The 24,483-nt window shown below is 39.1% G+C and overlaps 1 protein-coding gene across 1 annotated transcript in view; it reads left to right on the forward strand.

Annotated features, from left to right (window-relative positions):
* The first annotated feature begins 1,449 nt into the window (after positions 1 to 1,449).
* Positions 1,450 to 24,483, forward strand: part of LOC108038041 (metabotropic glutamate receptor 2) — a 47,237-nt gene continuing 24,203 nt past the window's right edge. The window contains exon 1 of the mRNA XM_044461781.1: positions 1,450 to 1,685. The gene's annotated coding sequence lies outside the window, so the exon portion shown is untranslated. The remainder of the gene's footprint in view (positions 1,686 to 24,483) is intronic.

Below are 24,483 nucleotides of genomic sequence, written 5' to 3' on the forward strand. Positions count from 1 at the left end.
CGAACGGTTTTCAAGTCCTTAGAACTAAGAGGCACGCAAGAAAAATATTTGCAGTTATTATAAAGTCATCATAAAACGAGGACGGAAGCTAACTTCGGCAAGCCGAAGTTTTAATACCCTTGATGACTTTGCCGAAATAGCTAAAAATGAAAATAAGTTATATTGTTCCTATGGGAGCTATAGAATATAGACGTCCGATCGTCACGCGCTTTTACCCTAATAAAGGTATGTATAAAAAAATACGATTTGAAAAGATTCATGTCAATAGCTTATATACTGCGCGAAATATCCTAAAAATCATTAAATTTTAACCGATTTCACCCTATTGTTCCTATAGGAGATATAGGATATAGAAGTCCGATCGTGGCGGTTTTCAAACTTGATCTGCGTACATATGTTTTAGGACGACTGTGAAATTTTCAGATCGCTATCTTTTAAACTGAGCTCGCAAACGGTATTGAAACAGACGGACAGACGGACGGACGGACGGACAGACGGACAGACGGACATGGCTATATCGAACCCTCTATTAATCCTGATCAAGAATATATATACTTTATGGGGTCGGAAACGTCTCCTTCACTGCGTTACAAACTTCTGACCAAAATTATAATACCCTCTGCAAGGGTATAAAAATTCAACAATGTCTTAGATATTTTCGGTAAACAAACGGTAGTGTGTATATACGAAGTACAAGTTACAGAATAATAACTTGATATTTGGAAAGTTTCAAATTTGTTAAATGTTCTTTTCTGTAATAAAGTTTATGTTTTATGCAATGCCCACTCGCCTGCACGAGAATCAATTTGGTGGAACTTTATAAATCCGCGCACACAATGGCACGGAAGGCAAACAGCGGAATAACCAGGGACTCCATGAAAAGCCAATAGTTTTTGGCCGTAAGCGAAGAACCGTCGGAATGTTTTGTTCGATGGGAGGGGGAGGACGATTTTGACGACATGAAAGCTACAGGCCAAGACAAGGGGTCCTTACCCCTCCGCGTATGACAGTATGACAGTTACGCAGTAGGACAGTCAAGCCTTCCCCAGGCGCATGCTAACAAGTGTTTGTTCCATTCATAAATTCTACTAACCCAGTGGCCGCCAAAGGACTTACATACGAACTGAGCCGAGTGGCGGCACGAAGACGAATCGACTGTCCTACGCTTTTAGAACACCCCTCTCGTGTCCTGATTTTAGAACAAGGCTCCTGTTGTCCTGGCTGATATCAGTGGAATTTCAGTTGCACGCCGGTCCTTCGACAATGCAGACGCCCTCGGTAGCTAATCAGCTCTGATTTCCTTCTCCTTTTCGGACATATCATTATTGAATATCATCCGCGGATAATGCACGTGTGATGTGCCGTGATTTTGCTAATGTTATAAAACTAAGCAATGGAAATTAATCGATACTGGAAAAAATAATAATTAAATAATTAACAATTTATTTATAAAATTATTTTATTAATCCTAATCTGAGAATATTTTAAAGTGAATAGAAAAACCGGATGCCACATCACTAATACAAAGATTTCCTGAGAATGGAAACATTTTTGGTGTAAATTATAATCACAATATTTAACTAACGTGTTCTAAACAGAATGAGAACTTGTAAGGCTTTAAAACATTACAAATAAAAATAATTAGGGGTTTGGTAAGACCTAAATGGAAAGGCACTACAAAAAAGGTTAATAATAGAAAGGCTACAAAAAACACATCAACAATAAAATTAGCTTTGCATACAATATATGTGAATTTTATCAGATATTTAACGTGTCACAGCAAATAAAAAGTTTTATATCCTTTAACCCACTAAATACGAATCAAAAAGAAAATACGTCGCAACAACTTATTGCTTATTTAGTATAAGCCACTTGCTTTGACCCCTAATTAATTAAGTTGCTACTGCCGCCGCTTAATAAGTCTGGAGACGTCTCGCCAGTCAAAAAGATAAATCTTACCGAGAGCCGAAACTAATTTCATTATCAAAATATAAACACAAAGTTTGTGAAGGACAGACCTTGGTTAACCTTTCCTTTTCTTCTTTTATTTTGGGTTGTGGATTTTTGGTTCAGTCTGCTTTCGACTAGGCAACAAAAAAAGGACAAAACAAATATTAATTAATATAACTTCCAAATAATTTTTGACGGAAAAGTAAATTTAACTGGACACTGGAAAATAAATCTACATAAAAAAAGTTTGGCAAAGTTGGTACTTGGCTCAATTTTCACCTTTAATTATAAGTTACAGCAAATCGGGACGGCAATTCGGTTTTAAGTCTAAAATAGGAAAAGTTTGATGGCCAAATCTAAAGTTGAAGTATTTTAATTAAATTGAGCAGCCAGGGAGTGATTTGCTGTTTCGTCTTTAAATTAAGTTCGCTGAGCGAGTAAAAGAAATGAAAATAAATTTAAAGCTCTTTGGGACTTACTGATGGCAAATTGTGGGATTTATTCATTTGAAAAGCTTTCGTCGGGGGGCAGACTAATTCGAAAAAATGATTACACATACGACTTGTGTGCGGCACAGGTGTTCTGATAAACTTTGTTGGCAGGCTAAAACAATTAGCAGTATTTAGGTGTAATTGCAAAATTATGCAAAAATCACAGACTGCCGGCAGGCCGTTGGCAGATAAAAGGAGTTGCGAGTGATGAGAGGATGAGAAGATGAAGGAGCTGAAAAAGCCCAACATTTCACACACAATATCAGTTGGCAGGTGTGTGTGCTGGTTGTCATTTCCCGCAGAGCTGTTTCACAGGATATTCAATTTCCTAGCCCGTTCTGCTGACATTTTGTAATTTAATGTTCACTTATTGCTGACCTCCCTGTACCCCTTGAGCGTATTAGAAAAATGGCATGGGGCAGTGATAATTGCCAAAGTCTCTGTCAGTTTAATTCCCCCTGGACTGCCGGCTTTTAATGATAGTTTTGGGACCTGAGGCGCTGGAGCGGTGTAGGTACCTCGGTCACGTAGATGTGATGAATGCCCCATCCTTAATGTGGGTTTTCTCCTGCCCAGTTTCCCAGGGCAGTTGCGGGACTTCAACCTGGCCTTGTTTAATTGCAAAATAAGGCAATTAATAAATGAGTCTGGCGAATTCCCAGCCCACAAATTGCCTCTATTTAGATTCAGTGTTATTGCCAGTCGTTTCGGCTTACGTAGTTTCAGCAGTTTTCTCAGTTCTGCAGAGAGCTGCCGCAAAAAATGGGAAAGTAAAGGGGCATTTTTAGAAATGAGTAAAACAAACGGATGGAAAATTCTTTATGGTTCTTAATTTAAAAGTTTAGTCATTGGCTGGATAGTTATAGACTCTCCGGACAGCCCAGAAGTAAATGGGAAAATAGCTGACTGTCGCTTTAAGCTGCATACAACTTCACTAATTGCGTTTAAATTCTTTTGATAATTAATTATCCGATTATATCAAAGTTGAAAATGCAAACTCTGAAGACCGGCTTATAATTTATTCATTTTTACATGGTGCTCTTGCGATAAGTGTAATGAGATTGCAACTAATGAGCAGAGAGTGCCAGTGCTTGTAGTGACAGTTGTCTGGAGGAGGCACATAAATCAGCTAATTAGCAAACAAATTCGGGGAAGCTGAAGTCAGAGTACATGCTATTTGCATTGACGCTGGAGATGTCAACATAAATAATTATGCCAGTGCGAAGCTGGGCGAGTGCACAATAATTAAAACGAATTAATGTCCCCTAATGAGCATGTAACCGGGCGGTCTGTCCACACTTTTCTATTAATTTATTTATGGCACGACAGAGCCATAAAAGCGTAAAGGCAAATACACTTTGTGCTTTACCTGTTGCCCCCGTGGACACGCCATTAATTCTCATGAGTAAAATAATTAGAAAATCAAATAGAACACGGAGAAACGAATAGTCGAGTGGCTCGACTTTAAGATACCCGTCACTCAGCTATCCATAATCCCCAGCTAATATTTCCTTCGTATTTCGAAAATTTTAGGTGGTACCCCATCTGTCGAGCTACAGTGCCAACACCACAAGTTGTTCTCTTCCGCTCTCTGAAATATATAAACTTATTTTTTTTAAATAGGCAGTGACATCATGATTAACACTTAAAATAGCTAATAACTTCAGAAGTAATGATACAAATCTATAGTTGTTATAGTTTTTAAAATCTCGATGTTCATACGTACGGAGAGACTGACATGGCTAGATCGACTCGGCTATTGATCCTCATCAAGAATAGGTTCGGAAACGCTTCGTCTTACCTGTTACACCCTTTTCTACGAACACAATATACCCTTTTACTCTACGAGTAACGGGTATAAAAATGGCGAGGTGGGGCTGCCTCAAATGCTTTGCGGAACTCAGGTTGCATCCCATCAAGCGGAAGCGGAAATGGCGCAACTGTGTTAAACTATAACTTGCGCGTGAAGTTAAGCAACTGTAAAAAGTTTTGGTTCAAATGTTGCCAACAGAAGGGCGTGGCAAGAGCTAGAATGGATGTTCGCCTTAGGGATTTCGCAACATTACCCTCATACGGTAACTGAAAGTTTAAGTGCAAGTGGGGCACACTAAAAAAACACCTTTTTAGTCGACACTATTGTTCTTTAAAATCAAATTTTAGACTACTTATATAAGCTTCTATACGCTTCAGGAATATTTATTTGTATGAAAACAAAACATTTACATTTTATTGTATCAATTTACGAAAAACTAAATATGAAAGTTATATTTTTTCTGGGTGTAGGGCTTAAAAGGAACAAGAACTTGCTTAAGTGAACCCCAAAGTTTGCTCCAGAGAGCACTAATAAATATAAGTTTGCTAATAAATCGTCGGCTTTGAGGGGATATTCAATCTATTCATAGTCGAGTTCTTATCGAAATAAACTATTCGGTTCGAAAATACCTGTCGGAACAACTTGTCTTTGACAAGAATAAATTAAAGAAAAGAGGGACAAAAGTTTTGCCGCTGTAAACTTGAATGATTAAACCCGATTTGAGTGGATAAGGCGGGAAAAGCGCACATGAACAAGTCTAAAGTGATTCCCTAAGCTCGAGAGCAATTCGGGAAACTGCAGTCATTTGCAAATAGTTGCGAATTTCGGTCATCATGTGGTTTCTCCTGTCACAACTTGTTCGCCAAGTCTCGCTAATTATGCAATTATTTTTTCGCTTTCCCTTACAGAAATTTTTACGACTTTTTTACGACACTGCGAAACTTTTGCCAACTGTGCAAAAGTTTTTTTATGGCGCCGCGGACAAGTGGTCAGCGATTTAATTTTAATTGTATTTAGATAAGATTTAATGGTGTTCGTGTGGGAGAGAACTCACAAAGTTAAAAGTTAATCAACTTTTAGAGATGCTAATTTGGCTGCAGCTCTCTCTGTCTACTTCAAGTCCTTATATTTACATTGTACAAGTGAGTCATTTCAATGGCAAAGGACATTCGAGCCACAAACACTGCGTGCGGTTAGTACATATGTTTGACTATGATATATTTTCACGGAGCCTGCACACCAGTATATGCCATAAAATATTTAGTGCTTAGTTCTGTGGCCTCCACATGCGCATTTTCGGGGGTTCCACAGGATTACCGTGAGCAGCAGACAAAAAATAAATAGAGAACGCTAAGCATGCTCGAAAATAGGGAACAATAGACCACGGCTTGCCATATACCATACCATACCATGCCATACCATGCCATACCGTACCGTGCTACACAACGACAAGCAGCAATAATGATCTTTTTGTTACACATCGACATGGTGGCTGAGAGGGGCGTGGGGGGCGTGGCGGGTCGGCAGAGCAAACAAGCATCGCACACGCACACACACATCCTCGCAGGAGTGCAAATACTCACTTGCACGCACACACACAGGGCCGGCATTTATTTTTGTTTGTCATGACTTTGCGCTTTTGCTGCGAACGGAACGAGAAAGCGGAAAGCAGCGAGGAGAAAGTGGAAATGAGAAAGTGGCAGGACAAACGGCAGCACACGCCATTTTTTTCGGGGCTTTGTCTCTGCTTTTTTGTCCTGCCGCCCTGTTTGCATTTGTTAGCATACAATTTGGCATCGGCACACAGGGCGGATGGATTATTATTTTGTCGCTTAAATCAACAACCAGTCCGCAACGGCTTTTGACGACTGTGTAGGAAAAGGCACTGGTTCTGTAGTAGGTGCTGAGTACAGTGTAGGAACCTTCCAAGTTTTATTCTTGCCATTAAATTCTATTAATCCTGCAAAGTTCGTGGAAATTTTAGTATGTAGATTTGGTGGTAAAGATTTCAAAGCAGCAATTTAATTAAATAATTAAATGAATATATTAAAGGGTTAATTATTGTTTTAACTTCTGTTAGCACGTAGTTTTTAATACTTTTAGTTTTGGCTAAAAATTATAATTAATTTAATTATTTATCACCATTTTGCTCACCGTTTTTTCCTAATTGCTAATGATTTTGCGCTTCGTGTGCAGCTAACCTTTGACTTACAAAATAGTTTATTCATACCGCCCGTAACGCTATAATTAATTCAGTCCTAGTACTCGAGTTGAATTTTAAATTGGCGACCTTAGAGGACTTCAATTTAAGGTCCCCGCCAAGGGCAGTGGCCACGGTCCGGCTGAAATATGAAATTATTTGCCGGCCATAAACACGTCTCCATGGTCGGGCAAGTAAGGCACACAGCACACACGCAGTAAGTAGGCAATGGATTTTTTCAATTTGCGTTACTTGCCAAGATGTTATGCAAGTCACGCGCCAATACGCCCTGCATACAAACACACTCGTATGTGTGTACACATATATATGTGCTTATTCGCATTTAGGTGGGACGGGGAAGTGGGCAGCGGTAATTCACAATATCATGTGCTCAATGGGCTGTGAGGCTGGGGGAAATGTTGCTCTTTTGATTTATGCGACATTTCCACACATTTGCCTGCCATTAACATTTTGCTTCGTTGCCTGTCAGCCAGCAAACCTTGTCGTCGTTCCTGTCGCCGGCGTCCTTGTTCTTTGTCTTTCGTGTGTCAGCAGTTCGCCGTTCGCCGTTCGCATCCAGATTCCGTGTTGTTCTCGCCCAGATTGAAATTGATTGGCAACTCCACCGGCTGATGCAGCATGGATCCTCATGAGGAGCCAACTTTATCTGAAAGCAAACTCCTGTTTGCACAGCTTAAAAGGAGTGGCAGGAAGTGACTTTCATTGGAGGCGAACTACTGGCAAAACATGACTGCTCTTGAAATTTTCATTTAAAACTATTTGCGCAAACAAAAGCGAATGAATGCAATTTTATTTATTCTGTTTAATTTTATTTTGCGGTTCCCTTAGTTTCCAGAATACCATTTTTTGGTCAGGTAGCCACGGGGCGTATACTTGATGAAAACACAGAATTCAGAAATTCCTTTCGAGCAAAACTAAAACATGGCAAAGCAAAGGCAAAGTATAATATAACTGGCAGAGGCTTTTTCGGCCCTGCTCACCCACTCTTTCCTGGCCTCATATGAAAACGGGCCTGGATGCTGCTGAGTGCCTGCCTAAGTGCCCGGCTGTCTGGGCCCGTTTTCGAGAGTTCCCGGCACATCTCTTCATCCCGAACACATGTACCTTCCACACTTGGGCCGAAACTACAAGCATAAGCAGCTGGAAGGGCGACCCGTCCGGCCCAGAAAACAGAGCACGAAAAGGAACTGGAGCCCGGAAAGGTGGCCGGGTCAAAGCACGCAGGATGGCCCAGAGTGGGTGCCAGGGGGGAAATTGAAATTTATATTTACGCAGCCCATAAATTTCTGGCTTTTCGGCTCGTTCCCTCTACTCTGGGCTACTGCTTAGGGTGCCGCCAGTGCTGTGGGAGCTAACTATTTTCTAGCAGGGTTTGTAAATCATCACATGTAAGCTAGGGGGTTATAAAAATATTAGGGAAATATGGAATATTTATATCTCGAGCAAAACTTTTGTTATATGGCCTTTTAAACATGAACAACAAATTCTCCTTATAAATATCGAAATAAAGGTATTTATGGCCTTTTAAGTTTGTCCAACGAAGGCAGTTTTAAAAAAAAATATTAAATTCAAATCGCACTTTTGAAAATGTTCGGAATTGACACTAGCTGAGTTTGGCGTTTGACTTATCTTTTTGATTGTTTCACTACTAATATTCTATTATTTTTCAAGTAATTGAAATCAGAATATTTGCTTACTAAAGACCAGTTTTTTAACAATAAAATAAGCAATTCCAAATTTAAATATTCTAGATTTTTGATCTGGATCTGTAAGGGACAGCACTGCGGACAAGGCCTGTTTGCGGAAGTAGGTGCGTTTGTGGGCGGGAGCTGACAAAGTTGAGGCCTGTCATGTTGCATATCCCAACTTCTTGGCTAACCCACGCACGTCTGCCGGCGACAAGTTTGGGCCGGGCCCTTGTATTCTGTTTGTGCGTGTCTGCGGCGTGTAATCAAATTAAAAGTTGGAGCAAGGAATTGCTTTTAAAGGCATTAGGCCGGCGTTAGGTCTTTAATGTTTCATGTGATCATTAGGTGCTCGTCCCGCCGGCGGAGCAAATCTTTACAACTTGCAATCTTTCCCCAATTGACAGCCCTGCAAATGCGATGCTGGCACGCAATCAGCCAGCTGCCAGAACCTAGGGCCGCACTCGGATAATAACTTAATTACAGTTTTGTGTGCTAGTGGGGCGTGTGGGCCTTATATTTCGGCAATTACAGTGGGCACCGCTACACCTGCCAGCCTGGCCGGAAACATGTGTATTATCAAATGCCAGTCATTAGTCGCCCTCCGTCCGCCGCCCTCGAGTGGTAATTTATCTCAAACGCTCTGCGGTCTACACGTGTACACAGACACTCCCGACGACAGGTGATGGCGGAGCGGTGGCTGGGGATGGTGGAACTGTGGCAGCCCCAAGCGAAAATAATTAAGCCCCGTTATGCGTAAAGCATGAACATCCTGAACTAGACAGCGGCAACAACGTCGCAACATCCCAGCATCCCAGCGTCCCAACATCTCAACAGATTGCTTAGTAACCAGAGATGGCAGCGTGACAACTGAAACTTTTGGCTTTGACAGCTCTTTGTGAAAAGTTGGGATAGTTGGCATGTAAGTGCAGGAAGCTGCAACGAAATAAATTAAGTTTTAACAGGCTTAAGAGAGGGACAAATGCCGAAGTTTGATATATATCTTACGGTACGCCATAAACATATTCTAAGCGAACCCTCAGTTCTTCGGGGATAGATGAAGGCTATATATTTGCTTGAAAGCAAGGATACGTTTCGTTTTAAACCCTAGTGGTTTCTAGGTAGCGAACAGTGATTTATTACACACTGTAGACTGAAGTTGCAAGCTAAAGCTATAAGGGGATTCGGCGAAAAATACAACATATTTAAAATTCAATAAATCAGAATTGTCAGATTTTTAACCATTTTGTTTTTAATAAACAATGTTACGTTAGATAAATAAAATAGTTTCTTAATAACTTATCCATAGATTCGAAACCATTAAGTAAGAAATAGAACAATTTTATAGATTGCGAAAGTTGTATGTCGTTTCCAAGACAATGCAATGGATGGAAATTCTAATCACTTTAGAACAGAATTACACAACCTTGGGAGCTCCTGCCTACTTTGACAATTCACACGAACACTTAAATAGAATATAAAATATAAGCTCACAAATATAAACACATTTGAAGGGTTCTCTTTTTGGGCACCTATGCTTTATAATCATTTTTTGGTCAATTTCAACTGCTTTTTACCTGCTTTAAATTGAGAGGCCAGCCGAGGACTTCTGAGTGCCTGGCTATCTCCGTTTGTGGAACCACCATTTTTAGGCCTATCAGGCTATTGTGGGCCCACTCGGATCATCTCTAGAACAAGTGGCTGAAAAGCTTGGCCACTTTAATTGGCACTCGAGACCACGATTATGCTTGGCTTGCACTTTCGCCCAACGCCATTAGCCACGAAAGCTAACCGAATGTCGACTGTAGTTACCAGCCACCCTCCATTTTGCGCCTTTTGCCACACACTTTTCCCTTTCCTTTCTAGCCACCTAGTGTGAGTGTGTGTGTTTGGCTAAAACGGCATTTATGCTCACATTTTCCGACCAGAGTGTGTGTGAGCGATGATTATGCATATTTAGTGACGTCTGCGCCGGCGCCTAATTGAATATGTATGGGACGGGCGGCGGTCTGAGGAGCGTGTCAAGTGCGACAGAGTGGTAAATTAATTGGCTTTCAGGCGGGGAGCCCGCGATCCTTGTTATTTTTAACTCTTTTCGAAGACCACAAAGTGCTCAAACAGTTTATCAAAGCCCTGCCAATGGGGTTAAGAAACACACAGCAGGAAGCTTAATTTGCCAACCGCAATTCAAATTGCTGTTGTATAATTATACAACTTGGTTTGTGAACTAAGTTTATAATTTAATTTCACACCCTCGGTATGCATGCAGTTCCGGAACGCATTCAAGACATTATCAAATTGTTTAATAAACGTAAACAAAATGCTTACCTCAATGCCAAGGAATTGTATAAATTAACAGAAAGAATATATGACTTTTTCAAAAGGTCTAAAGATATTAAGTAATCTGAAACCTTTTAAAGACGCTTTAAAAAAATGTTGAAATTTTCTCATCACCTTCAACTGCTTTTCTTCAATCAAAACAAAAATGCCGCAATTAGAGGCATCATACATTGGAGGCCGGAATCGAAACAAAACAGAAAAACAAACCAAGAAGTTAAAACTGGAAACTCTCAGCGAACTGGGAGTGAGTTTCCGGTTTGGCTTGGTCGTAATTAGGGCGATCAGAACCCATCGAAGCGTTAACTGAAATATAAGGGTTTTTATTTCCTTTGGCTTACTTTTACGGTTAAAGCTTTAATTAAAAAGTAAATTCAAGCTTCACTGGACGGATGCTGCGACCTTGTCGCTTCCGTTATACAAATTCGGTTTGCTATTGGCAGGCGAGCGGCTTATTTAAGCCGTAAAGTACAATTTGGGACATGAACGTAGAGGGCCGGGAAACAACAAAAGGTCGGCGTCGTGTGACACATTTGACCCTTTTCCCCAGCTACTATTGGGCATAATCAAAACGTACCCAGCCTGGACGCTCGTGCAGCTGTTGTGACGGGTGTTTTGCTTATTTCTAACTCGCTTTGCTTTCCCCCTTGCCTTTATTGGTTTCATATTAAAACGGGCTGTCAAATGGCTTGAAAACTGCTGTCGTTTCCCATTTTCCAATTGTGCTTTTATTTGCCGTTTGCATTCCGGAAATGCTCGAAAACCGAATATGTTTCGAGACCTTGGCTAAAGTTTTGACAACTGAATATACATGCATTTAATGTTCGGAATAAATGTGCAATATGCTGTCGACATTCGCCAGGCAGTTTTAGCAGGTTTTGGTGTTGATATAAAACTTGATTTAATGGACCGTTAATTTAAATTTTAAATATTCAACCACTATTTAAGTACAAATTTGTATTCCTCTTTTTTGATATGACTTTTTGCACTCACAAATTCGTAGTGGCAGTGTATTGGACTTGGATTTTAAATTGGAACTAAGCTTTAATATATTTTTCAATGTCAAAATATCCAATATTGCTTGAAAACTTAATACAAAAAGACACCGATTCTGTTGAATAATATGCCATTTAAATAAAATTTCATCGCAAACCTGATGTTATTAAATTTTGCTATAAATATGGAGTTTGCCCTATATATTTTAAATTTTGCATAGCAGGCAGGGAAAAGTTTTGTTTAAAAATACCCGCCACTTTTTAAGCTTCTTTTCATCGGGGCGAAATCCTTCTTTGGAATGTGTTCTTAAACAAAGTCCATTTTTTGTTTTTCGCCGACCTTTCTGCGTAACAATTTAATGTGCTTAAAGAATTTCGACACGATTCTGGTAATAATATCGAAAATGGCGACCCTTTTCTGGGTGTCCTTTGAACCGAGCACGGACTCAGCCCTTGGCGGGGTGAAAGGTCCAGGGTCGCGTCCCCAGCTTGCCAATTATACAAAAACTCTGGGCATTAACTGTGCTTAAAAACAGCTGAAGCCACCCACTCTTTGTCTAACCAGCTCCTGTGATGCGGCTATTAACGTTTTCAGACAACCACTACTTGCAGCTGGCAAAAATCATGAGGATTTTACATCTTTTCCTCTTTTATTCGGCTGCTTATTTATTTTTCTCTGTTTATCTGCTTCATCGTAAAAATAGAAATAAAAATATTTATGCAGCGCTATGGTTTTTTTCGTGGGTTTTTTTATGAGTCCGTCCAACGAGCTATTAAAAGCTGAAAGCGGGGAATACATATTTTGAAAATTGGCTGCCAAACGCGAGGAATAGGCAAGCTCAAGGTCGAGCCCAGATTCGGAGCGCGCATCCAGGGTCCTGGACCTTTTTTATTAATTCCAATACATTGAATTTTCCGTAGACAAAGGCGTGTTTAGCATGGCAAGCCGATTAAGGCCGGGCCCGAAACAAACCTTAAAGCCTTTAAAAGGCTTACCATGCTGGCCAACGGAATGGCCAATAAATTTTACATTTAACGCGGCCCAAGGATGACACTTTCGGGAAAGGAGATGGGCAAACTTGCCCGCCTCCAGATGCTGGCAGCTCGCCTGCCATCAGGACATTTTTATTTATGAGCTGGCAAATTATGCGCCATCAACGCGGACAATTAGAAACTCAATTGCTGTGCCGGGTCCAAGAAAACACCCCGTTTCACTCGCCGTCGCCCAGAAGACTTTTAAAATTACTTGTCAGCCTCGGCTTAGCAAATAATTTTGCATAGTTATTGGGCCCCTGCTAGAATTTCAGCCCTTCAGAACGGCTTAAAAATTAAAGAGAAGCATCTTTCAGGATAAAGGCAGGCCAAACACTCTTTGAAATATCTGACCCTTAAGCCAAACATATTTTTTAACCTATTCTGGGTATTCTTCTGCTAATTACATGTCATTTGCCAGGCTTGGGTCTTTTTGTAAGTCTAATTAAATACATTATCTAGCCGTGCTTACAGCAGATAACGTTAATTTAAAACCTTAAAATATGAGTGACATTATGGATGAAAAATAAATAATAAAATAATGTTTGTGTATATGTATAATTTTAATTAAAATTCTTTTCATTATTACTGGTCAAACAACATATCAAATGATAGTAACTTTTACAAGTAAAATAATACAAATGTCCGTACTTTATTTGATAAAATCATTTTTCTATTGTCTGTGTTAAATATGTTTATATTTTCAAGCTCAATTTACTTATCCTTAGGACATATATGCTTGGTGGTGATTTATCTAGACCGTTTTAATGATCTGACTTTACTGCCTTAAAGTCATTTACTTGCCGGGTCTTGGTCAGCGCTCAAATCATTTCATCACCCCCACAACTAATTGCACATCAAAAAGTTTCGAATGGAAACTTGATAGAAACTTCCTGGCTGGGCCACAAAAACCCTTTTACGATGTACTAAATTCAACGCTCTCCAAGGTCCTTGGTCAACAGCAATGCCCAGGCTGATCATAAAAGTTGAAAAATCAAAATGGCATTTTTCGACACCATCAAAATGGCATTTCGGTGCAGCATGCTGCCTTCCAGTCGTGGACCGCAAAAACCGCAAATCCGTATGTGAGTCTGTGCTGTTAACTCATTAAAAACAGCCAAAAAACAAGGGCCATCGGTGTTGCATGTGCGTAACATTGTTGCCACTTTTATTAGAACCGCTCCGCGCCGACAGCCCGCTCTTGTCCTGGCCAACTTCCACATAATCAAAAGCGGTTTAGCTGCTTTCAAAAGATAAGCGTAGCTCATTGTGGCCCGCCCTCGCTGTTCCCGCTTTTCCGGCTTTTCCTCAAACTCTTGCGCGAGGTTCTGGATGGGTTGACTGTGTGACATCCTGACTGTTTGTCATAATAATAAAAATGCCAATTTGTTTTATGGGCGACAAGTTAAGCTTGCCTTTGCTTCGCTTTGATGTTGATTTTTATATTATGGTGTTGGACCCCCATATTCACATCCCAATCGAAATTTGCCCCTGTATTCAGCTTGTTTGTCTGTTGTTTTGGACCTGGACAACAGTCACGTGCTCTACATATAGAAACACACACACACCGTAGTCGATCGATTGTCTCCCTTTGATAGAATCTGAAGTGGAAGCTCTATTATTTAAGGCGAAATGCGCCAATACAAAAGCCCCTTAAATATTTAAAGAAATTACATTGGGAAACGAACCCCCCTGTTGTTTTCTTTCAGACTCAGTTGTAATAAAAGAGCTATCGGTTTAGTTAAAATCTGTCCATCAAAAAACTTCGGAAGGGTTTCACTGGAAAAAACTGCGGCAAAAATGAGAAGCAAACTGCAATTTAAAGCTGAAATTTTAAAAAGCAATAAATCATTATCTGCCACAGTCCATAGCCAAAAAGTTACAGACTACGTTTTGCAAACTACATGCAACATACATGATTTATGACAAGTAAAAGAAAACTGGAAAATGACCGCTTGAAGTTGAGATAGTTTTTCATTTTGTTATTATTTGTAACCCCAAATTAATTTCCTGTTTTATACAATTGAACACAGATAAATTAGCTGAACCATACAAATTCCCTTTGTTACAATTGTTGTATGTTTAAGAAAAAAGTCTGTGCAATTTAAATGAAATATTGAAAACAATATTTTAAATTGATGATTTTGTAAAAGAATTTGGTTTGATCTGTAGATGAAATTTTGGACATACAAGCGACTAATTGTATAATACGAAGTAACAAATGTTATTTTGATTGAATATTTTACGAACAGAATTTGATAAATGGCAAATACTATTTTGTATTATTTGTATAAATTGTATGTTAAAAAGTAAAAAAACAAATAAAGGCCGGTGTTATTGTCTTGTTCATGGCCATATATTATTTGTGTTTTTCATTTTATGTTAATTTTAATTGTATTCAACACTCGCATATTCTTTGAATATCAAAAGTGAAAACAAGTATTTTCACTTCACTTGACTGGCCGATGCAAATTAACAAGATTGTTTTGAGTTTTACTCTGGTCCATTGTTTTTGTTTGGTTTTGCGAGAGCCCAATTTAAATTATTGATTGCTGAAAGTTTCCTTTTCGCTCCCCGCGAAACGTCTAAATTTATGTGTCACCCATCAAGACAGCCACGCCTACGACACACCTCCGCTCAAAAAAATTGCTTTCCAGCCAATTTGGATACACGCTCATGTTTTTTATTTTTCATACATTTTTTTTGGCGAAAATTGTTTTCCCCAAAGTCTTTGTCTTTTGAGCTTTCGCCTCCGTGGCAGTTGAGGCTTCTGTACTTGGCTTCCGGCTGTTATCAGCCATCGACACTTGGGACTCACTCATTTGGGCTGCAGGATGTGTCGCCTTCGCCTTGGCCTGCGAATCCTTGGGCGCGGCGTTAATGTAATTTGGATGCCGAGGAATATTCCCGACGCTTTTTGTTTGAACTCCGGCTGACTGGCTCACTGGCCGTGGGCGATGCCACGCCTCCTCCTCCCAGGGGTGTTGACTTTATTGAACCATTTTTTGCTTCGAACCTGATTGACTCGTGGGCCATGTTTCCCTTTTCTCCCGTTTCGCAGTATTTTCTTTGCTTCCTGGCTTTTATTTCGCCTTCCACAAATTTGCTTTTGGCCCGCTTTAGACACTCAAACTCAACCGCAGCGGCAGTCGTGCATGCCTTTCGGTTCTCCTCACCGATATCAGTCAATTTCAAATGTCAATAAAATGGAAATTTTATAATTTTACTCCACCGCCAGTGCGGCAGCTTTCATTCTCTTCCACTTTTGCACTCTCCTGCGGCGCCTTGAACTTAATGAGATTTTATTTATTGACTGTTGATAACAGAAGGATGGCTGGGAGGCTTCTCATGCGGTTTTGAGTGCCTCATGAAGCCTGTTTTATGGCTGCTTTAGTGGCTGAATTTGGTGTTAGCATAAATGCTGCCAACAGCGGCGCATACTAATTTATCTTTCCCCGATATCGGTCTTAAGTGATGACGCAGCAGTTAGCCTTCCTCTGTGGAAAATCTTATAATGTATTTCAGTTTAATTAAGGAAACGCTACCTACACACAAAAGAAATCGATGTTGGTAACCCCAAGCAGATTAGGTTTGTTTAAGTTTTGGCACTTTATTCTAAAAATATTATTTTGTTTAAAGTATATTTTTGGTTTAAGCAAAAATAAACTGTTTCTTAAGATTTCTAGTGAGGACGATATATACTAATTGAAATCACCTTCGTATGTTACTTTTAATAAGATTTAAAATACTGCAATTTTTTACAAAGCAGACGTTTATTTTGATGTTTTATTTTTTATTGACAAATCCGAAAAAACCATCTCTTAACGAATCGATAGAACTTACTCAAGCTTCTTCCACTCCTTTCTAAATATATCTTCTAAGGCAACCTTCCCCAATGTTTGATGGATAGAAATGTATGTGTCTGTTTTTTCTTATTTCCATCGGATAGTCGAATCCTACCCAAAAAAATATTATGTTAAATTTGGCTCTTTGACAGGCACTCATAAAAATAAAAAGGCAGGACTACGCACGAGCTGCCACTTTGAAGTTGCAATTTTTCGGTTATTATAATAACTCTGGCTTTCGATTTCTGCATTAGTTTAACGGGTATGGCTTCACATGCATATTTTTCTCGGCACTTATCATGCTTGTGTGGTTTTCTTCGTTTTTGCCCGTTTTAGTTTTTATTTTCACTAAATGTAGAACATATATGCGCCAGGGCACGTCCAACGGCTCCCCATTCGCATTTTCGCATACATTTGCACGTAACTTTTAACGACAACCCACAAATGCGGGAATGAGTTTTAATTAAAAAACATAAAAAATAAAGAAAACATTTTCATTGCACTTTCACCCTATGTACGGCTGAATAATTCAAGCCCACATGAAAACACAGGATCGATTTAATGCCGTAGGCAGAGGGTTAAACATTTAAAGCAGCTTAACTTCAATGCGTTCTTTAATTTGTTTTCATGAACAATATAAAAAATCTCTTCCGAAAAGGCCCTCAACATAATAAACTATTCATTAAAAAGAGTTCATTCACGGAAATACCCAAATTGTGTTGAGCCAATTTGTTTGAGATGATGGGTAAGCTGCAAAATTCGATCGTAAAAGTGGTACGTAATTGAATTTGAGCTTTCAAATTTAATCATTTTTTGGCAACGGACAGGCATTTTTTACATTTCAATGGGAAATCAACAAATTTTATTTAAATTTTACATTCAAATTAAGTGGCAGCAGCACCTGGCGCATTTTCCCTAATTGTGTGACACCCCCGCAGAGTGCTTTTTTCGTTATTTGGCGACCAACGGTGCGTGGGGGATTATCAAGTTTTTGCTCGCGCAGCTTTTTGCTGGCCAAAGTAAACACAGCTGCCACTGGCAAGGTTTTTACGGATGAGAAAGTAATATTAATTTTGTACTCACCCCTTCGGTATTTTTTCTTGCAAATGTCAAATTTTTAAATCAAAAATAATAATTTAAGCTGAGCAGTGATTATTATTATTATTAATTATTATGTTTTGACTTGGAGAGATTTAAATTAAGTGATATCCCGAAGTTTGTTCAATTGCTATTTGCATTGCCGTATATTTTATGGGGCAATCAGAAGAACGCCATTTAAACAAATTTTCCAGCATTGCCATGGCACTTAAGTTTATATTACACTTTACAACCGTGACATCAAAAAGTTACACATACGCCCCGTAAGCCGGCAGTAAAGTAAATTTTATTTTACCAGCTAAATCATAAAAAATGCATTGATTTCTCAAGTGTCTTGTCAGACGCCTTTTAAATCCGAAAACTCCAACTTGAGCTCTAATTATTTACGAGTTGACACGAGCCAAAATTGTCTGACAGCGTTAAAAGTCAAATTATATGCATATCATAAAAAAATACGACACTTACGTGTGTGAAAATTATATTTTGTGCAACCAATTCTTTCTTTATTTGGCATAATATTTTCTGTTTTTAACACCATGTACTTAATTTTGTGGAGCCTGTAAAAAATTTACTTTCTGTAATTTTACATGGCACTCCCATATTAATGAGCCTTTCAGTTAAATGTGGCCTATCTCAGCTATTTCTTTATGTACTTGAATGTGCAACTTTTTGGCTTTTTAAGTTCTAAACTTTTGTGGCCCCAAGCTATCTTAGCACGCGTTAGCAAAATAACATACAAAATGTTATATCGGCTTTAATTATAGTTTAGCTTAAGACTACTGCTTCAGACTTAGCGGAAATCGGTGGCCTGTGGCCAGTGAACTCCATAAAATATTGTTAACACCATTTGCAATTTTCAATTTGCATTTCTGGCAGCTTTTTTGCCCGTGGTGCCCCTTTGGCATCCTGTTGCATGTCGAGAGCTCTTAAATTCGCAATTTCTTTTGTGATTTACGGGCAGATGGGTGAAATCGGAGTGCATGTTCCCAAGTCGTGTAAATGATTATCCGTGGGCCAAATTGCAATTTCCTTAAGCGGAAGTTAGACTGCAGCATAAATTAAAACAGCTCGAAGAGTGGGTTTGACCATGTTTCCAACTTGGCAAACTTCCATTGTACTGTTTGTGGGTTTTGTAGTTCATAAAAACGCCATAAACTGTCACTAGCAGTTAAAAAGCGGAAAGAACATAAAGCAATTGCGACTGCATCTGCATTCTTTGTTACAATTTTATTATTCGCCGTCCTGCATGTGTGTTCGCAAACAAAGGAAAACTGCAATGAAGTAAAAAAATTCAAGCAAATGGAGACGAATTTTAGTTCTCGCCATACATATTTAAATTAACAACCTTTTTGTAGTTTTCAACTTGTTAGACTTAATTTATTTAGAATTCTTTAGAAATTTGAGTAAAACACGTATTTTTGTGCGGTTTAGTTCTTATGTTGTTGCATGAACAAAGTACCCTTCTAACTACTCTAACTAAATTTAATTCTTTTGTCTAGTTAACTCATTAGATTTGACTATTCTCAAAAACTCGAAAGTGTTCTCTCAAAAAATAAACTTTTAAATAAGTTATTTAAGCTCCGGAAGAATTAAATACAAATAAAACAATTTTAAAGCCAATCGGTTTTTCTGGATAAATTGGAAAGACTAATTTTTATTTCTCTTCCCGAATAAATGTCATAAAGTTTTGACTTGCCTGACTTCATAAATATGTACATTGGATTGGCAAATAAATTGTAGCTTGGCTGAGTGCGTTTCAGCGCATTGTGTCGCCGTGTGAGCATTCGATTTCGAACCAATATAGTGTAATTTTTCCCCATCCAGCTGCCTGCTGCCACTGCTGGCTGTTTGCTGATATTGCCGCTTACAGAGTTGGCATAAGGATTTTGGTCCTGCCAAGTGGCAAGCAAACATGGTGTGGATTATTTACAGCGCCGTGCACAACCATTGGCGCAAACGATGTTCTGTACGTCACACTTCTCATCGTCCCTCAATCGTGGGGAAATTACAGGAAAAGTGTGAACCTCTCTGATAAGCGAGGAGGAGTTCCGAAGGCTATAATGCTTATGAAATGGAATTGTGCAAGCCACATGAAGCAGTTGCACCTAAACAGCACGATTTCCAGGTGGAAAAAGTTGCAGGACTCGGGCATTCGTTTTGGGGGACAATTTAATGCGCAAATTGACTGTCGTTTAAAAGCTAACATATGACTGTTTTCGAGCCTCACCAATTAAAAAGACCTAAATATCTAAATTAATTAACACATGCTAGTGTACCCTTGCGGATGGGACATTTCCTTCCTTTACAGTCTATATATTCTTGATCTGCACAACCATTAGAGTCATTCTATAGAATGGCTATCTATCATCTACGCGAACTAGTCTGGTAGTTTTAAAGCTTTCTGGTTACAAATTTCTCAACTTGCTATTCTTCACAGCTCTGTTAGGTTTTCACTGAAAGTTTAATGCACTCTGTAAACGGATAAAAAAAAACTACAAGAACTTGAAAAAGCCGGTAAACATTCTGTTCAGATCTGTTTCACATTTAATTAAAAGAACAAAACGAATTGTAAAGTAACCTCCCTTTACAATTTGTTGCAATTTATTTACAAAACAAAAAAAAATTAATTTGGGGAATGAGTCATAAACATTTAAATAAATGTTAAACTCGAATTGTTTGAAAATAGAGATAATAAAGATTACTTGGCTTAGCTCGAGGGAAATGCGTTAAATTTCCTGTTTATGCAAATAAACAAATAGTTTCTAGAACAAGAGTGTTTTATTTTTGTACGGATCACAATCGAAAACTCATTGGCCGCAATGGGCTGTTGGTCGTTAATGCGAAATGGAATTCAATTAGCTAAATGACCAGTATTCAAATCGAATTTTATGGGAATAATAGACCCCCAAGTACGCGCTATGCATAATGGCATAATGGTGGTTCCCTTGGACAGCGTGTAAATAATTCACAGGCCGTATGCAGCGCCACTGGGCGTGGTCTTTTGGCCAAGCCCCAGGTGTGGGGCTCTTTGTTAACTAGACAAAGTATGCTTAAACATGCCTGGGGGGGATTTCGGGGACTGGGACGGGAATTCGAGGAGATAGGCACAAAATTAATTATGAAAATTTTCACTTTACGGCCGCTTTTGGTTACTTAGCCTAATGCGTTTATTTGTCGTGCTTAGTTTAATTATGGCAAAATAGAAGCGTTCTCGTATTTCAATTGAGTTTAATTCTGTGTGTCGGTGAAACACAATACACAGAGCAATGCCCATAGTGAGTGGTGGGACTTAATTATCAGCAAACTATTTTCTTTGATTTGGCTCTCTGAGCTGGTCTGCATGACATTCGATAGAGACTGAGGTTTGAGGTTTGCCTGCTACTGTCATGTGGCGGAAAACAATTTGCTGCTGAATTGCTGCATGGCTTCGCCTGTTGATTTCCTGTCATCTGTTTTCTGGTTGAGTGTGTGTTAGTGTGTGTGGCAGGATAAATGCGTTTTTATATGAAACTTCCGACACATTTCACTTAATGGCTCCGTTAGATTTCCGGTTCTTTTGTACCACCTTCTGATTTTTCCCGCCTTGAAAGGTATTTAATTGCATTTTATTATTATACTATTTAATTGCATTTGTCATGGGAGCTCAATTAAATTCATTGTTACAATAGCGTATGGCTCCTTTGTATTTATTTAATAGCCGTGTAATTAATAAACAAGATCTTTACACTTAAGGGCATCAAAATGTTATATATTATTGTAATGCCAATTAATTCAATTAATTCGTTGATTTACAGGACTTCATTTGTATTAAAATACAAGCTGGTGCTCGACATCAAAATGGAATTTCATTTGCCATTGCAAATAAGCCCAGTCCTGTGACAGCCATCTCCATTAGGGTCATCCAACTATTCCAGGGCCGAACCCAATTTAAGGCGGGGGAACGGGAAATCCACGCCCCAGGCGCGCGGGTTCGTCTTGGCAAACACATAAAAATACTCGCAAATAACAATAAAACCTAGGAAATTATTGATACGAGCCAGGCAAACAGGCATGGAAATTGCTTACCAATGCGCAGAACGCCACGTGTAAGGACTCTACTTTGGCGAGGCCAGACAGCTGAACTAAGCAAATATGAATAGGCTAGATGGAAGGCATGTCATGCATGCTTAGGAACCACTAATATCAAAACAAATATCCCGGCCCACGTAGACCAAGTTTTATGCCAAATACTTTAAGGCAAACTTTATTAGCTCGCAAATACCTGAGATTTCACCCCGTCTGAGCGGAAAATAAGGAAAATCAGGCAGGCTTCTGAAAGCCCTGGGCCAAAAGGAAACTCTAGACAAAGCACCTTCTTTAGCAAGGAGAATGGAAAAGGGCAGCTGTGCCTACATTAGAGAAATGTAATTGATTTCATGTGTTTGACGCGCTTTTCCCCAAGGACCTCTAATAATCCCATCCAAGCACGCAGACAAACAGAACCGAAATTAAAGGAAATCCTAGGAAAATCCATTGAATTGGTTCTACTACACAGGTCAAAAATGTATTAAATATTAAAAGATTTTATAAAATGTATTAATGGCTCAAAATATGAGATTAATAATCTTATTATGGCAAAATATTTTGTTATAGAGTACATTTTGAAGCACCTAAAAATTCTTTCACTTTGAAAACTAAGCTTTTTCCATTTGCTAATATTTTTATAAATATTTTCTTTGGGTGTACAATTGAATGTTGTGTGCAGTGAATACGAAATAGGCCAGCAGAAGTCATCTGATTGATCATTCACCACAGACTTGGCCAATTTCATAACATTGCTCCTCCCCCAGGGCCTGAATGTTATTGCCCGTAATACATTTACGCGATAATAAAATTAAAAAATTGTGCCCTCACAACTGTCACAGATTCGCCGACGCGTAGGTGAGGCAATATCTGCATATGGAATTTGAAATGTCGAGATTATTAGCTACCTGAGCCCTCGTTCCACCGGCTGAAAACTTTCTGTGTTTCTGGCATGTCAACGAAATTTATCACAGACTCACATTTGTAACTCACGAAGGATAAGGAGATGTAGACATTTGCATGTCTCGCTCCCCGAATTATTCATATTTTGGCTGCGAGTGGCATACTTCAGGCACCCGCACCTTCCCTACATGTGTTACTATTAATTCTGAGTTCCTGCTGGCAAATGGAAGGCGAAGCGTGATCCTGGGCCAGGACATTAGCTGCAGCTCAAGGTGCTCAGGCCGAGTTGTGGAATGCGTGACAGGTGATTGAATGTTATTTGATGCGAAATTCGCTTTATTGTTTGGCCCAAGAATTTATGCAAATGTCGCAATTTGGCGGCTGTCAGGAAAGTGGCAGCAAATGAGATGTGAAATTAAAAGGAATTGAATTACATTAAGCTTAAAGAAATAAAGAAAAACACTACCATGTGAAAGTAAACTTATTTCTTAAAGTGTCTTTGTGCGCTGATTAACGAGCCACCAGTAACGAACTCTTATTGAATGTGTTCGTTATTTAACGCTTGGTTTGACTGAAGTATTTCTTTTGATATATTAAAAAGCTTCACCTGCTCTTGAACATAAATAACCATGCAAGGATATGAACAGTTCCAAGTGTATTTTCCACTTTAAGTGGTCATCGATAATTACACGTGAAAGCATGGGAATTTCATTATTCTCAAGTATGGAAATGCATACTCGATGTAGCCTTAATTTATGGACGGGTAATATATACGCCGCTTAAAGGTCGAATTTACACAAGCACTCGACGAAGTCGTCAATTTTATGCGACTGTAAGTCCCTTCGATGGAAATCAATTTGCACAACAGACCAAAAGAGGATGAATGGAAAAAGCCAACAAATTGATATCGTCTGCTGCCCTTAAAGCACAACTGGTATTATACACAATATTTCAGCGAAAAAAAAGCGAAACTTAACGAAAATTCAAATCAGCAAAAAGGGACAAGGCAAACGAACCAAATGCTCAATCAAATCAAAGTCCCCCGTACAAAATGCAAAATAAGACAATGACAAAGCGGATGGGAGTTGAGTTGGCCCAGACAGAAATGGGTTCGGATGTTATGGGGTTGGGTGGCATGCGTTGGGTGGGGATCCCCGTAATGCCTCGGTCTGAACATTGTCCAACAAAACACGTTGAGACAAGTGTCACTGACAGCTGGAGGCAGTGTTCGTTATGCAAAAAATGTTCAAGCAAGAGAGGAAAATTACGTGCCCTTCGCTGAAATCGGAAAGATTCGATGCGATGGAAAATCTTTTAAAAATTCTTGGATTAGGTTTCTAAGAATGTATGGGAAAGAACCTTTAAGCCGTTTGGATTAATATTCAAAAATTCATAGAAAAAGAGTTAAGTTATACATAAGTTATAAATTTGAGTCAATAGTGTATGCATTGATAATAGATTATTCCTTAACAAAAATTGAAAATTTAAATTGAAATTAATGTTATGGAATGGAAAATAAAATTACGTTAAATTATTTACAAACTCATGATCAAAGTTTAAGTAATTTATATTTATTTTTTAAAGCACATTAATTGAAAATCTAAGCAAACATTATGCATTTTTGACTGCCGTTGCAACACATTAAAATCAAAGTTGGGATTGCTAAATCCTTTGCAGTTATTTAATTAAGTAATATGTACAGAGCAACCTGGAGATGTAGGCTTGCTTCAATCAAGATTTCGTGTTTTCAAATTAATGGCTGATAGTCATAGTTAAGAAAACAGTCTTACCGACAAAGTCGTAATGCCCGAATCACAGGAAGAGCGATTGCCGGATGAGAGACACTGACAGAGGAACGACAACTGTAATCAAAATAAATTACGAGTGTGTAAGCAGCCTCCGGTGTCTATTACGAACAATAAAAAGGGAAAGCCCCATTTGTTTAACGCAATCTCATTATTCGATGCGTCCCGACAGCCAGCGGCGCAGATGCTGCAAGCCGGGTGGTTCAGGCCACCCCGACACCCGGAACCCGCGATACCGCGACAATG

This window comes from Drosophila rhopaloa, unplaced genomic scaffold (genome assembly GCF_018152115.1).
Source record: "Drosophila rhopaloa isolate 14029-0021.01 unplaced genomic scaffold, ASM1815211v1 contig_69, whole genome shotgun sequence".
NCBI lineage: Eukaryota > Metazoa > Arthropoda > Insecta > Diptera > Drosophilidae > Drosophila > Drosophila rhopaloa.